An 11,082-nucleotide genomic window follows, 5' to 3' on the forward strand; every position below is an offset into this window, starting at 1 on the left:
GGGTATGTATAAGAAACGGTTTTCAGCCCTTAAAGGATCAGGTATTAGACAATAATGATTTTTCAAGGTATAGTTCTTTGATGTTATAAAGAATGGTTGGAGTATAAAAGTTTTTGTGTTTTCAAACAATTTTGTTCCAGTGTTTGGTGTTTGGTAGTTATACATTTGGGGAGTAGTATGATACTTGTGTGGTTTGGTGTCTGAGGATCAACAAAGGATGGTTTACAAAGAATAAGGCTTACGGCTCAAGATCAAGAAAGATCAGGGTTCAAGGGTAAATAGTTTAAAGCACTCGCAATATAAGACATGAGTTATTTTGAATAATAGCGACATGTTATAAAACAGTTAGAAAATATTTGTGATATATCTTGAAGAAAAGTTAAGAAGTACTTGCCTTACAGGGCTTTACAACTATTACTGATCAACTCTGAGCCGACTCTGTCGCTCAGGCGTTAATGTCCAACCACTAGATCACATTGGATTCGACTTCGACACTCAGGTTTTTTTTCTGTTGAAACTCTACTGAGCTCGTCGAATGATCACTAGGTTATCCTTAGTCCATTGTCCACTTTCGGTTTTCCGACTAGAACCTTCAGGGTCGAAATACTCTATGTTAGATACCCAGTTATGCTTGACATATCGTCAATATCAATCCTACCCAAACGATAACAATCTGAACTCGTACTTATATACATTATTATAGTACACACAACATACAGGATTCATATGCTCAAATCTCGATTCAATATTCATTTTTCGAAAACACATATACTCATCATTTTAGGAAACAAATTGTCCGTTATATTTTACAAAATATTTATTAATAACTATATAACTATTTACATTCGAGTGGTAGTTCCGATATTCACAGGATATGCCCCCGAAAATCGGGCAGCAATTCCTTTGTTTATCGGATTACTCGTCGAATACAATCGACGTCAATTCACAAACAATCAACAAGCAACCTAACAATCGAATAATCCTAATCCAAGCCAATCACACAATCCAACAACCACCAACACAATTCAGTTAATTTTTACATTGCCATCCACTGATATAATTTATCAATTATAATCAATTCACTTAATGATACGACTTAAAAAGAAATTAACTAATTATTATAAAATTTTAGGACTCAGAATTAATTCAACAAGGTCCACCGTCCACTCATCGAAATTCATCGCGGACGGTGGTAAAAATTCGCGTGTAGTGCGGGTTTCCAACGCTAAATTCTACCGATAAATAATAATTTTCCGTATGCATCAAAAATAATTTCATCAAAATAATCAATTATTACTTTTATTTTCAGCAGAAAATTTAAAAAATAGCCAAACAACACACGCGCGGCCTAGCAACCGGAGAATACAACAGTAGCCGGAAGGAACCAGAGAAGAAAAAGGGCAACTGAAAGACAATAACACGGCAACACAAAATCGAGGCATCACACAGCCACACACATATGTATACACATCTAGGAATACACACACAATAACAACATATACCCGCACCCAACCGCCACCACCTCGTCGGAAAAATCCGAGAGGGGCGGCGTACGGAGTTACAGGGCAGCGAAGTACAGGGTCTCGAGGAAAGAGGAAATGAACCAGGTGAAATAGGGGAAGGGTGGAATCAACAAGAAGCATCAGAAATCATGAGAGAAATCAAACCCCCGCAAGGTTGATACCACCAAGAAAAATGAAGGCGGTGTTGTGGTGTTTTATTCCTGTTATTATTATTATTATTATTATTATTATTATTATTATTTATTTGTTTACTACTCTGCAGGTATAGCAACAGAGGATGGGACACGTGGTTTCCAACTTCCTGTTGTGCAAACACGTGTCCTAATATTGACTGTAAATCCACTTTTTAACTCGTGTTTCGCAATTTATCGAACCAGGTTACTCATAAAATAAACTTTGAAAATTATCAAGATAGTTTTAAAATTTTCTAAAAATCCCGAAGTTAATAAAATAAAATTTTCATAATTTTTAAAGCATTTTTGAAATACAACTCGTTCCCGTATTTCATAATTAACGAACCGCGCTATACTTAAAACAAATTCATAAAATCACGAAAATAGTCTTAAAATATTACAAATATCCCGAATTTATAAAAACATATATTCCGAGATTTTAAAACAATTTCTGAAACGCAACTTATACCTGATTTTAGCAATTAAACGAATGGACGCGCGGGTGAAATTAATCCCAAAAATTTCCAAAATAATTTTAAAATTCTCGGAATATTCCAAACTTAAATAATTATGAATTTCATAATTTTTGAAGAATTCTAGAATTAAATATGGATTTTACAAATAAAAGTAATCAGAAAATCATTTAAAGATAAATAATTAATAGAATATTGATTTCTCAATTTTATAAAATCCTAAAAATAATTAATGTAATTATAAAACCATAAAAACAATTTTAGGGGCATTCCAAATATTTATGCAAATAAATTTGTACTAAATCCATTTTTGAAATTGAAAACAATTCAATACGACTCCATAATTAATCACGCGGACAACCCAGTATACTATAAATCACACATCAATAACCAAACAACACATAGCGGTCAATACCAATACACATATTTTATTCATTTAATGATTTCCTTAATCACATATTTAAATAATTAAAAAATACACGAGTCGTTATATCCTCCCCCCTTTAAAAAGATTATGTCCTCAAAATCTGGTCTAATTACTCAATTGAGGATATTTGTCAAGCATATCTGACTCTAATTCCCAAGTAGACTCTTCTACTCGAGGATTTCAAATGTACTTACTATAGATATTCACTCATTTCCAAGAACTCGCCTTTAACGATCAAAAATTTGGATCGATCACTATATGTAACACGAACTTGGATGAGAGCCCATTGGCTCCTAATCAATCACTTAATTCGAGTCAGTTACTTATCGCTTTAATATTAACACGCAGAACACATTATATGTACATACTGGTGTGATGGCAACATCAATTCAAGAACGACTTTATCTATATTTATCAATATCTCAAATGGTTTACTAAATTTAGGACTTAACTTGTCCCCTTCTACTCAAACTTATCCAATTTCTTTTAAGACGACACTTTTACTAACACTACGGGTCTTATTTCTATATTCATACTCTCTCTCGATACAATCCCCCATTCTTTCTTTGTCTACTCTGAGCTGCTTCCATCAACATCACTACGCTCTTGTTGTGCTGAATAAACTTAGAATTTAACAACTTTCTTTCTCCCACTTTATCTCAATAAAAATGGGGACCTACACTTGTGTTCACAGGAAGCTTGGTAAAGTGGCATTCTAAAGCTGACGTCGATGATAAATGATCATTCCAGTGTTTCCTTAAAACTCAACCTCTCAACATATCTTACATTTCCTGAATTACTTCTGTACTTTGACCCTCTGTTTAAGGGTGATAGGCGGTGCTCGTTTTTAACTTGGTTTCCAAACATTTAAACATCTCTTACTCTTTTCCATCAGTTAAGGCTGAAAAGTAATCTCATATATTCATGTATTATCATCTTTAAGTATTTGAACTTCAGATTCCACTCTCTCCAATTCGTTTATTAACTCCTCGGTGGTCTTAATTACATCCAATCCTTTCTGTCGGCATAAGGCATCTGCTACCATACGGCTTTGCTTAGATAGTTGTTAATGGATTAATTCAGAAGCTTTTGTTAACCTTAGTCAAAATTTCATTTTTGAAGACTCAACGTATAGTTGCTTTCCTTCGGATCTTTGGAGAAAAATTCTTGGGCATTCTACACAGACTTTCTTATTCCTTGAATAGCTGAGGATGTTATTATTAATGGATACAATTTGCTTATCCAATACTCCTTATACACCACGTTCCTTAATTCCTTATAGTCACCTGATACACTTGTTATTTCACATAATATCATCAGAGCTTGCAATGCTCTTAACTCACTTTAATCGTAATCTCTGATATGTTCTCAGGTCGGATCTTAAGTTAATCCCCGAGATATAACATACTTCTTGAATTAGGTCTCGTAAGTAATCAATTCTTTATAGGGGTCACTTATTCTTAATCTTTGTTTTGTTAAACTACCGATAATCAGTACATACTCTCATAATTTCATTCCTTTTTCTCCCTCGACATCACTGGTATACTTTACGATTTGCTTCTCGTAAAACCATTCCTTGGTCTGCCTTATTCACTAGGCCTCCAATACTTCACCTTAATTCTTTGACATGTCTAACGCTTCCTAATCCATCTTGAAATTTCCTTCCTATACCTGGTAATCACTATCTTTCTTTAAATTCTGTATATCTTGGCATTTCTTCAATAAATTAAATACTTTATATTGTGAATTCTCTGTGGGGTCTCATTTCTTAATTCTTCTACTTGTAGCATCCAAGTGCTGTAAGAAAATCTAGGAATATCGTGATTGTTCTTCTGGGTGCATAATCTTCCTCTTATTAACTGTTAACATCGTGATCCATTATCTTCCCTTGACATCTCCTTATCTTCTCTTAGCAATTCTGACTGAAAGGTCATACTACCCATCCTTGTTTCCTTGGGATTATATGTCTGACTTCCAACTCCAACTTCTAAAATTCCATAGATAATTCTTCTGGTACAGTTTCTATGTTCATTCTCTCCTTTTTGCTTATCGTCTGCCTCTACATTTGCTTTTCCTCATGAGTACATACTTCAAACTTTTATGATCCGCATAGATCTTACACTTTTCTCCATACATATCATGTTTCCCAATCTTTCAAAACAAGTATTACTACTGTTAGTCCCAATTATGAATAGGATACTTCTGCTCATAAGGTTTCGGTTGTCTGGGTGCATATATAATAACTTTATTGTGCTGCATCAACACACATCCTACTGTCTTATAAGAAGCATCACTATAAATTACCAAATCTCCTTGATACCTTCAAAGTGATAAAGCATGTGATGTAACCATTCTTTCATTTAACTCCGCAAAACTTTCTTCACCCTTCTCCATTTCATATAAACCTCTTGCTTTTCCTGGTTAGCTTCGTCAAAAGTATTGCAACTTTCAAGAAATCTTGCACAAATTTTCAATAATAACCGGTCCATGGTAAAACCCTTAACTTTACTAGTGCTTTTGATCTTTTTTTATTCATAGTAACTTTAATTTCTGCTGAATCTCTTTTGATTTTCTCCACATTAACTAGTTATGCTAATAACTATACTTCATATAACTTCTTTCTTCTCCAACTTCCCAGTTATCATTAAATGCTTTGTATGGTCTTCCGTTGACTTTAAGTATTACAACTACAGCTTATCCAGATATTCCTTAAAGATTCTGTCCATCAAGTTCAAATATTACTGGTATATTGGTTAATCCAAATGACAATACGAGAACAGTACTTAGTTCTAAAAATTACCTTTGATATATCCATATGTTTAATTTTCAATTGGTGAAATACCAAGTCTTAAATTAATCTTATAAAAGTACTTTGCTTCTTTCGTTTAATCGAACAAATCATTGGTTCGAGGTAACAGATACTTACTCTCGATAGTAACTTGTTGAGCTTTTGCTAGTTGACATATAACCTCATACTTCCATCTTTCTTATTAACAATTAATACCGGTGCACCTTAAGGGTACACTAGGTCTAATCGCTCCTTCTTCTAACATCTCCTGCATCTGCTTTGCTAACTTCCACATTTTAACTGGTGTTATTCTGTACAGGGCTTTGGATACTGGCTTCCTTTCGGGTGCTATGTTGATCGCGAACTTCATTTCTCTATCTGGAGGAAATGTTGATAACTTATTTGGAAACATATCTTGAAACTCCTTAATTGCTATCAAATCTTCAAATTTTGTTTTCTTCTGACTTTTATTTATCGCATAATCACCGTAATACTCACATCTTGATCACCGTAATCATCATTAACAAATTCTTTACCCTCCTTCTTCCTTTATACCTCATCATATTCTCATGTGATGTCTTCAGGTCTATCTTTCATCACGATGGTCTATCCAGGCATCACGCTTAGATAATTAATCCATTCCTTAGAATAATGTTCAATCCTCTTATCTCTATTAATACCAATTCCTCACAACTTATTGCCAGAAGTCTTAATTCCACCATTGATACTTACTTATTTAATAATTGCACATTCTTAACTTGTTAGTCCTTTAGTCATAATCTTATCAATTCAACAGGGTGATTCATCTTATCAATAAAACCTTGAGAAATAAATGATCAAGTTGCTCCCACATCTTTCAATACTTCAACGCATAAGGTATCTGAAATAATCATTCACGTCATCACATCCATATTTTAAATAATATATTTCACAGAAAAATCGCAAATTCTCGTTCTCGGAGACGTATTTCTTATTGAAGTAGATTCCCTTGACTCTTAGTGCATCCCTGGCTAGGGCTAGTGATTTGCAATCCTTGCCATATGCCCTTGTTTCCTTTTCATGCATGAGAGATAGATGGAACTTTACCCGCTTGGGTCATAATACGTTGACTTTTATTTGAAAAACCCTTGCAAAGAATGACTGTATGACGAAACAACTAGAAGGATTCATAATTTAATTAAACTTAGAATTGAAAAGAAATAAGAAGTGATGATTTGAATATGAATGAGACAACCACATTGGTACTTAAGATGGCCAGTCTTTCATACCATGTGGCGTACAACACATGATTAGGTGGCGTCCCACCCGACTCTTCATCATTCCGACAAAGCGTCTCACCATAACACTATTTGTCCCAATCAGAGAGCAAAACTTGAGGAAACAATTAAATTTGAAAGGAATGCAATGTCCTCCTTTTTGATATCATCAGAAAGAATTTATTAAGAAAAGAAGTTCATACATTTTTAGGAATTAAAAAGGAATATACGCTGTAATATTGAAGACAAGAATGATACCATTGGTCAACATCCACATTTCACTTGTATTCATCTTTCGAGCTTGTTCGATCATATCCCAATTGTGTCATATATCAACTTTAGAAAGTACGCTGAAATGCCCTCGCAAATTAAGGATTATGGTAGATTCTTACTTGTTAGGTCTTGCGTCTTTAACATCGCACCTACACGCATAATACTTTAACAATTCGATCATAATAGCGTCCCTACCAGATAACCTCGAGTTTCCACTTTCAATTTAGAATAACCCCGAATCATTCAACATAGCGAACCTTTTGTTAATAATATTCTTCTTTTAGGAAAATCTGGAAATTTTCTCAATCTCCTTCAGTCATACTCAGGCTTCTATTAGATCAATGAATTCTTTGAACTTGGATAGTCCTGTAATTGGATGAGTAATTACTCCGTACGCTGATTCTGTTGTTAATCTTATCAAACAATATTTGTACCTTTCTGTTAGGAATAACCAACTTCTTCATAATCACGGATCACTTTGTCCTCCTCTGAATTAACAATACTAAATCTAAAATAAGTATCCTTCTAGGTAATCTGAGTCTTTTGACAAAAAAGAAACTCAAGTAGTAACTTGACAACCAATGTTTAAAACTTATTTTATTCAAAAAGACTTTTAGAAATTTTGTAAGGGAAAATCTTTTTTTTTCGAAAACTTGTTTAAAAATTTTGAAAATCACAAATCTGGTTGTCCTTACTATATGAGTTGGTTGTTGTCCTTCCTACCTATAACTAGGTACCAAATTAAAGAAACGATCACATAAAGGTCCATTCACTTCAATCTACCTTCTCTTCTTTATTGGGTCCATTTGCCTTCCTTAATGGGCGAAAATTTCAATTGTTGTTGCATGTTATCTTATTCGTAGCTTCACATCAAAGCTTCCATAATGGTAATACTCCCGTCATCAACGTTGCAATCATTAAGTGGAGCAGACTATCCAAAAGTCAACAAGTCCGCTAATGTCACATCACCTTGTTACTATAAATATATCACATCGTCATAACACCATTATCTAACTTCAAGAAAGCTCCAGATCCATAATATTCTCTAATTCTCTTTAAAAACTCATCTAATCCATTCCACAGGCTAGTCATGGGTGGCCTAGTCACTAATAGCTTCTTTTACCGGGTAGCAGCTATCCTCCGGAACACTTGAATCTTCTTTCTAAACTTCTCCTCACCCTTATTTATATCTCAGGTACTTACAATATACTGTAACTCCCGAATCCATTCTCGTAGGTACTGTTGCTTCATAGAACAAGTTTTAAACTGGGGTATAGAATAATGTGCGAATCAAATCTGTGAGAAGATGACGATCCTCGAACGGAAGACTCCGAATGATCAGATGATACAGGGAAAATAGGCTCTACCATTGTCGTTATCTGGAAATCACGTCGCAAGCTAAGAATCTCGAATCGCAACACGAACCATGCCGGAGACCTACTATACAGTCACACTCAACCTCATGACGTCTTATCTTTCTATTTCCTATTTCTAATCTTAACCCTCTACCTAATCCCGACAATCTAGGCTTGTTTCAGTGACTTATAACGTGTAGCTCTGATACCAACATCTGGCGCCCTCCAAACCCGGGCCAGAAGTTTGGGGTCCACAACACAAACACAACATATAAACCTGTATATAAGATACTATTTACAATGACCCTGCTTTACATAACCACGGATCGCAACAGGTTAAAGTATGAAAACAAGCCATAACCTTAACTTTTATTATATCGTACCAAATCCCCAACTAATTTAACTTACAACTGATAATAGAATTATTCTTACAACCTTACTATCTCACTGCCGCAATAAGCTCCTGCTAGCTCGATCCAACTCAATCTGGAATCCTAGCTCGTACATTGAACTGGGAAACCTTGCTATCAATCGTATCATTCTTAACTGTAGAATATATAAAAAGATTCGCAAGAGTGAGCTAACTAGATCAGCAAGTCACAATGATAATAATTGAGCTTAATCAACGATCAAACGAGATGATTCAGAGGAATCAAGTTTATTGCTAAATAATTATTAGAATTGGATATTCAGTTTAAGTTTTTAAAACCAAGGTTAGGCTGATGAATAGTCATGCACTAACCCCGAGCAAAGCACACAATACTGCTCTAACTACTGGATCCAAGGCACACATTGGCCTAACTTGACCATTGATATGGTCTGACCACGAATCTGGTCCATACATAAAAAAAACTATCCAATTCTAAAGTAGTTCAATATGATAAACAATATAATTTGATACAACAAGATCATAATCAATGATGATTAAACACTTGAATAAAACGTAGGGAAACTCATGGATATCACAAGGGTATATATAAGAAACAGTTTTCATCCCGTAAAGGATCAGGTATTAGATAATAATGATTTTTCAAAGTATAGTTCTTTGATGTTATAAAGAATGGTTGGAGTATAAAAGTTTTTGTGTTTTCAAACAATTTTATTCCAGTGTTTGGTGTTTGGTAGTTATACATTTGGGGAGTAGTATCATACATGTGTGCTTTGGTGTTTGAGGATCAACAAATGATGGTTTACAAAGAATAAGGCTTACGGCTCAAGATCAAGAAAGATCAGGGTTCAAGGGCAAATAGTTTAAAGCACTCGCAATATAAGACATGAGTTATTTTGAATAATAGCGACATGTTATAAAACAGTTAGAAAATATTTGTGATATATCTTGAAGAAAAGTTCAGAAGTACTTGCTTTACGGGGCTTTACAACTATTACTGATTAACTCTGAGCCGACTCTGTCGCTCAGACGTTAACATCCAACCACTAGATCACATTGGATTCGACTTCAACACTCAGGTTTTTTTTCTATTGAAACTCTACTGAGCTCATCAACTGATCACTAGGTTATCCTTAGTCCATTGTCCACTTTCGGTTTTCCGAATAGAACCTACAGGGATGAAATACTCTATGTTAGATACCCAGTTATGCTTGACATATCTTCAATATCAATCCTACCCAAATGATAACAATCTCAAGTCGTACTTATATACATTATTATAGTACACGCAACATACAAGATTCATATGCTCAAATCTCGATTCAATATTCATTTTCGGAAAACACATATACTCATCATTTTAGGAAATAAATTGTCCGTTATATTTTACAAAATATTTATTAATAACTATATAACTATTTATATTCGAGTGGTAGTTCCGATATTCACATGATATGCTCCCGAAAATCGGGCAGCATTTCCTTTGTTTATCGGACTACTCGTCGAATACAATCGACGTCAATTCTCAACCAATCAACAAACAACCTAACAATCGAATAATCCTAATCCAAGCCAATCACACAATCCAACAACCACCAACACAATTCAATTAATTTTTACATTGCCATCCACCGATACAATTTATCAATTACAATCAATTCACTTAATGATACGACTTAAAAAGAAATTAACTAATTATTATAAAATTTTAGGACTCAGAATTAATTCATTACGGTCCACCGTCCACTCATCGAAATTCATCGCGGACGGCGGTAAAAATTCGCGGGTACCCCATTAGTGCGGGTTTCCAACGCTAAATTCTACCGATAAATAATAATTTCTCGTATGTATCAAAAATAATTTCATCAAAATAATCAATTATTACTTTTATTCTCAGCTGAAAATTTAAGAAATAGTCAAACAACACACGCGCGGCCTAGCAACCGGAGAATACAGTAGCAGCCGGAAGGAACCAGAGAAGAAAAAGGGCAACCAAAAGACAATAACACGGCAACACAGAATCGAGGCATCACACAGCCACACACATATGTATATACATCTAGGAATACGCACACAATAACAACACATACCCGCACCCAACCGCCACCACCTCGTCGGAAAAATCTGAGAGAGGCGGCGTATGGAGTTACAAGGCAGCGAAGCACAGGGTCTCGAGGAAAGAGGAAATCAACCAAGTGAAACAGGGGAAGGGTGGAATCTACAAGAAGCATCAGAAAACATGAGAGAAATCAAACCCCCGCAAGGTTGATACCACCAAGAAAAATGAAGGCGGTGTTGTGGTGTTTTATTCCTATTTTAATTATTATTATTATTTATTTGTTTACTACTCTGCAGGTGTAGCAACAGAGGATGGGACACTTGGTTTCCAGCTTCCTGTTGTGCAAACACGTGTCCTAATATTGACT

Source organism: Apium graveolens, chromosome 2, assembly GCF_009905375.1.
Source record: "Apium graveolens cultivar Ventura chromosome 2, ASM990537v1, whole genome shotgun sequence".
NCBI classification, from domain to species: Eukaryota; Viridiplantae; Streptophyta; class Magnoliopsida; order Apiales; family Apiaceae; genus Apium; species Apium graveolens.